Genomic DNA, 6,981 nt, shown 5'->3' with positions numbered 1-6,981 from the left:
TAAAAAAAACAATAAGACAAGAAAATAAAAGGTAAAGGGCTCACGCATGACATTTCGAATCCCCGCAGCTGAGATTGTAAAGGCGAGAAAGAACATTTGTCCGTCACATCCCAAGGGTAACATAAACCCGGTGGCACTTAAGTAAATAAAACCATGTACCATGGACTGCTGCTCCAGTGGCAATATCAAATATCATGCATGCATAAGGGCGCATGCTACGTGCAGGCAAAGTGGATAAAGAAGGCATATGGAACAAAGCGAAAACGTAATATGGAGGGTGAGAGAGAGAGAGAGAGAGAGAGAGAGAGAGAGAGAGAGAGAGAGAGAGAGAGAGAGAGAGAGAGAGAGAGAGAGAGAGAGAGAGAGAGAGATTAAATAACATATAATCGAAAACAGAGACGGTGCAAATGGCAATAAGGAAAGGTGTGATAAGTTGACGTCGGCAAACCATAGCCTGCAGTAAAGAGATAAGAGTAGAAGAAAATAAATAAAGAAATAAGAACACGAGAGAGGGAGAGAGAAAGAGGGGGAGGGCGAGAGGGAGAGGTAGAGGGTGAGGGAGGGAAAGAGATAGAGAGAAAAAGAGAGAGATAAAGACAGAAAGACCAGATAATGGGGATAGAAAGAAAGAAGAAAATAACATAAACCTCGAAGTAAGTGTTTTCTCCAACTAAGAGAAAACGTGAATCAGTCCCGTTTTCTAATTTATGAACAGACACTGCAGAATTCCTAAGTTCGGTAAATAGGGCTGTTGTCACATACATATTGGGGATATAACAGGTAATAAATGATAGAATATTTGATAGTATTATACTAACATACACATACACATACATACATAATATATATATATATATATGTGTGTGTGTGTGTGTGTATGTGTGTGTGTGTGTGTGTGTGTGTGTGTGTGTGTGTGTGTGTGTGTGTGTGTGTGTGTGTGTGTGTGTGTGTGTGTGTGTGTGTGTGTGTTTATAATCACACACACGCGTCTCCCAACCCTTCCAAAGGTAAAGGCAAGTGGAGACCCGAACAGTACAAAACATGGCGCCAACACCACTCGCTAACCTCCCCGATCTAACGCCACTGCATTCTTTATTAAAAAAAAAAAAAAAAAAAAAAAAAAAAAAACGGAGGACAACGACAACCTCCGAATGTGTCGTTTTTCCTCATTATTTCCACCTTGTCAGCCGTGAATGCGAGGTGTTCGCTGTACGTCTGATTGTGGAATGCGTCAATTAACCGGTTTAGCGACGTACTGTACCGGCCTCGTATGTCATGACGTGTCAGCGAACGAGCCAATCAGGATGCGCCGAGCAGACCTTCGGAATGCACGGCCGACCATTAAGCCAAAATTCAGCAAAGATAAAACGAATGATTAATGCGTTCATAAAAACAAAAACAAGAAGTAAAAAATCAAAAAACAAAAACAAAAAATGGCAAATAATATATCATGAATAATTCATGAACTCATAACAAAAAAAAAAAAGGCACTGGGAATACGAATTATATTTGGAAAACGATATTCTTAACACAGTTTGGATACAAATCTTGTGCATTGTCACTCTTGTTGGTACTGGTAATAACTGTTGGACTTAGATTTTGGAATAGTTGTCCCAATACAAATAATAACTATACAAACACTAATAATGATTATAATGATCATGATGATGATAAACATATATTGATAATAATAAAAACAACAATAGTTATAATAACAATTGTAATAACAATAGCAAAAGTAGTAGTAATAATAATAACAACAAATAATAACAATAATAAGGATGATGATAGTGACGGCAAAAACAATAATGATAATAATTATGATGATGATAATAATAATAATAACAATACCTTGCATGAAAACAGAGGTAAACAACACCAACAATAAATCATCACATAAACACCAAGAAAACCATAATTTACATAAGATAACAATATCACCATTATCAAAATAATCATGCCACGTTAGGAGGCATAAATGGGCATTAGTGATAAGTATGATGATTTTCAGACTTGTTTTGAAATTTATACCACCAGGTTCCACCGGTAAGTTTTTGTATACGTATATATCTAATTTAAAGAGCAAACTCTATGATTTGCGGAAATGGAACCATAATGCTAAACAACCTCGTTCATACAATCGATTGAATATTATTAAAATCGTTGTACATTATTTACGTTAAGAAAATGGTTATTTCCGAGGTAGATAGAGAGGAGGGGGGGGGGGGGTGGAACTAGTTACTTAATCTTATGAATAAAGTTGATCAAAATAGCCATTACTCCTAAGTTGATCCCTAATCCATGCGGAGAAAAAAAAGAAAAAAGACTTAGGTAACAAGAAGTAATTTCTGTTAATACACCCTGATCGCCGTTTACTAACCTGCTAAGCCATCGAATATCTCGGGGGGAACGCGAACGTCAGTCATACCAGGTACTAATAATTGGGATGATTGAGAGGGTAGTTATAATAGGCGAAAAGGGGGTTTAACGGCTAACAATATCAACAAAAATGTATCGAAGAGGAACATTCACACAAACACACACACACACACACACACACACACACACACACACACACACACACACACACACACACGTTTAGCCAGTACAATACTCTTCATAAAATTAATTGTGACTAGCGTTTAACTTTTTACGAAAAAAAAAGAAGCAATTTCAGCCTTGAGATGTTAAGTCGATTTTAACAAGTCTAAATTGCGCAGGATCGGACTGAACATACAATCTTCGAAAGTCTATCTCATGTTACCGTAAAAATCACATGATCATCAAATCCCCTTTCAATAAACTTTATTTTAAATCCTCAATGCCAAATAACAAAAAATAATTCAATAATAAACTCTTGTTTCAAACTGCATCTTTCTCCTGCACTTTGCCGAATAATCTCGAACCTTTCCGTCTGCAGCTCAAAATGAAACATTGGAGTTCTAATATTCCTATTTTTCATCACCTTATCATCATTATTAATATATTCCCGTAAATTTCAAGAGTCCTCACGCAACCCGATCGAATACATGAAAACAAACACCTGATTCTATTATTATTATTATTATTATTGTTATTATTATTATCATCATCATTATCATTACTATTATTTAAATTTTTATTTATCTTTATTTATATCATTATTATCATTATTATTATTGTGTGTGTGTGTGTGTGTGTGTGTGTGTGTGTGTGTGTGTGTGTGTGTGTGTGTGTGTGTGTGTGTGTGTGTGTGTGTGTGTGCGTGCGAGCGCGTGTGCATGTGTGTCCCAATCGCTAACAAATGTTCACGAACAAAGCGCATGGTCTTGAAGTGAACTTTTCGGACGCCAGCAACGAATATATAACCAAGACAGCTGTGTGAACGTCTTCGATACTGGGAGCAACATAACTAATAACTAAAAAATAAAAAAAAATAAAAAATAATAAAGGAATCATCCATATACGCCATACCCTTCTAGCAAATTCACAAAACGAAAACCAGAAAAAAAAAAAAAAAACTCAAGCCGCTCCTGTCTGGTTTGCTAATCCTCCCCTCCTTCCCCCTCCCTTTCCTCCCTCTATCCCTTTCATTTACCTCAACGCCGCTCCCTCCCCTGCCCCCTCCCCCTCCTTCACCTCCCTTTCCTCCTCCCCCCTCCCTCCCCCCCCCATCTTTTTCCTCAGCCCGCGCCGGTCCCTTGACAAATGGATTTCATTTTCGAATCTCTAAGGAAAAGTGTGAAACAAACCCATTTTCTATTAGAATTTCTGAGGGGATGTATGTGCCTTTTAGAGATACATGCGGCTGTGTGAGTACCCGCTGGATAATTTGTTTGTTTGTTTGTTTGTTTGTTTGTGTGTGTGTGTGTGTCTGGGGGAGGGTTGTGTGTGTTGGGGGGGTTGTTTGTTTGTGTGTGTTTGTGTGTGTGTGTGTGTGTGTGTGTGTGTGTGTGTGTGTGTGTGTGTGTGTGTGTGTGTGTGTGTGTGTGTGTGTGTGTTCTTTTCAAGATGCACTCTCCAATGAAATCAATGACAGAATGTAAACTAGCAAGATCTACCTTCGTAGATATTTAAACAACAAAAACAATTTAGAAATACGTCAATCCGGTATTCAAATATCTAATCATTTCCCAACAAACTATTTATGCAATTAACTGACTTTTTGTGTCGATTTGCCTTCACTAGCAAATCGCGTTTCAGTTTACAATATCATTTTACATGAATCGCGCTTTATCTACATTTCATCTGGTTTTCATTTTGATTTTCTTGTTTACTAATATCTTATCCGCTAAAGATAACTCCACATCAAGACAAAAATCACATCTGAATTAAAATTACTATTTGTGTCTCGGAGCAAATGAAGGTAAAACGCCAATCTAAAGAAAATGAAGGTCTCATTTCAGGGGGGACTCAAGACAGTATCACAATATCTCTATCGTTAAGAAAGCGACTTGAAAGGAAATGCAGTAAGAAGAATACCTTTTGCTATCACACCTTTCTTTTATTCATTACAGGGTGGCAATACTTGATCTTTATCGAATGGGCATGGATACTCTTACGCTCCGTCATCTTTACAGCACATAAACTTTTGTTCTTATGAGACAGATATTATTTAGTATTCTTGTGCTGCAAAACGTCCTTGTCTAAAATGCTGACTTGAATTGTCTTGTAACATCAGTAACTTACATTGTTATTTTCTTGCTAATGCTGAGTATTTACATAATTTCCTGGCGAGGGAGAGAAAGTAAAACAAAATGGTAAATGGGTTACACTGATTATTTTTTTGAGGTTTGGAATAATTTTTGGACATTCTATATTACGGATGCAGGCATCTTAACAAGGAACGTACAGACACACCGACATGCAGAAAGAAACACACACACACACACACACACACACACACACACACACACACACACACACACACACACACACACACACACACACACACACACACACACACACACCCCACTCCCGCTCCCGGCCCCTTCGCCCGGCCGGATCCGAAGCCAGGTGTGTCGAAGCAGCCGGTGATGAGCAGCCGAAGTGTCTCGTCGCTGGCTCATTAGTCTAGCGAGAGGGCGCCGCAAGACAGGTCCTCGCCTCACACGACCAGCCGGTCCGGTTGGTTCATTTTCATGTCAGTCGGGAGGAGGAGGAAATGCTGGTGGAGGAGGAGGAGGAGGAGAAGAAGGCGATGCTGGTGGTGGAGGAGGAGATAAGAAGAAGAACAATAAAGAAGATAAAGAAGAACAATAACAATAACATTATGAAGGTAGAAGGAGGCTGCGGGGGGGCCCTCCCTCATCTCGGGACCTCGCTTTCCGTTCCATCCCAACCGACATCTTTATGTGCTTATGTTTTAAACATCGCGACTCTCGGGGAGTTACTGCCACCCGCCCATCGTGCGTGGCAGCGGGAGGGGGGGTGGGGGGAGAGGGGTGTCGAGCGCAATCGTCCTCGGGAGAAATCACCTTTACGACGTCCGAAAGAGCGAACACGCCATTCCATTCAAGGGTAATTGATCATAGTCGATCTAATTATTTGATAAAATAGATATTAAATTGATAGGAAAAAAAACCTTCGTGTGTGACCGCACGGGAATGGAAGCTCTTTTATCAGTCTGGCTTTATCGAGATGGGAAAAATATGGCTTATCTGACGGGATTGGTTAAGATTCATTGTTCATTGTGAAGGTGAACTCACAGTAATTATCTTGTCTGAACTGTTAAAGACCGTAAAGGATTAAAGAATACAATAATATCTAGAAATATCGACAAATAAAATATCAATCTACCTCCGCCAGAAGCTATGAAACTAACAATTAGAACAACAAAACAGAAATAAAAATCACGTGTCCGTTTCCCTGCCCGCGGATCGGAAGCCAACGCACGACAGCGGCCACCAGTCACCGGCTCTCGGGATTTAGAAACCTCTCGCCACGCTCTCAGTTCCTTCCGAGATATTGATGAAGGAAGTTAAGACTGACTGTCGCGAGGTCGCCCCCAACATCTCTCTTGGCCTGCGACAACGAAAGCCCCTGTCAAGTGCAGGACTCTCTCCCATTATAAACACATCGCTGGCATCTCGGGGGACTTCTGTTGTCATTCCTGGGATCTTTGGACACTTGACTGACGACAGAACTAATTGCATTTTCATCCTCGTCGATCCGGAGGTCAGTCGTGGGAGGGGGGGAGGGGCTGAGAGGGAGGGATAGGGGAGGGGATGGGAGGGAGAGAGTGGGAGAGGGATAGGGGGAGGAGAAGGGAAGGAGAGGGGGAAAAGGGGGAAGAGGGGGAAGAGGAAGGAAAGGAGAGTGAGAGGAGAAGGAGAGGGAAAGGGGGGAGGAAGGGCAAAGGTGGAGAGGAAGGAGAGGGAATAAGGACACGGCTCTCTGCTGTGGCAACACTGATTAATGACTCGGAACATAAAGGCAGAACCGGGGAGGAATCTCTGCCGACAACGTTCGCGATCCGTCATGGCATCGGATTTTGTATTCGTGCAAGTATCTGAAACACGAGACCAACTGATACTCTTCTTTCAAGCTCTAAAATTCTCGCCGAATGGGTATGGTCTCGTTTTCTAGAAGAAAGGAGACAACAAAGAAAGAGAAAGAGTGAGAGAAAAAGACGAAGAGTGCCGCGCAGTCCTTTAACAATGCCACTTCGCTGATAAAATAAATTCACGTATTAACTTTCCCACACTTCGATTCCATCCTCTTCAACCCATGCCTTTAATCTACTTCACTTTTATGATAACATAATCCAAAGGACAAGCAACAGATATCATTCTAGATTGAGGCCAACAACTGTGAAGTTTAATTCCACACAGAGATAGAAAAAAAAACGTGTTTACAAAGGCGACTGGACAAAACAAAAGCCACAGAACAATAGCATTCACCGAATAACAGGGGATCCTCTTCTGTGGTTTAGGAAGGACACGCCCACTAGATCGCAGTGTGACAAGTTCGCGGTATCCTTAACTCCTCCTCCCCCCCCCT

The sequence above is a fragment of the Penaeus chinensis genome, chromosome 11 (genome assembly GCF_019202785.1).
Source record: "Penaeus chinensis breed Huanghai No. 1 chromosome 11, ASM1920278v2, whole genome shotgun sequence".
Classification (NCBI taxonomy): domain Eukaryota; kingdom Metazoa; phylum Arthropoda; class Malacostraca; order Decapoda; family Penaeidae; genus Penaeus; species Penaeus chinensis.
This window is presented reverse-complemented; position numbering follows the sequence as displayed.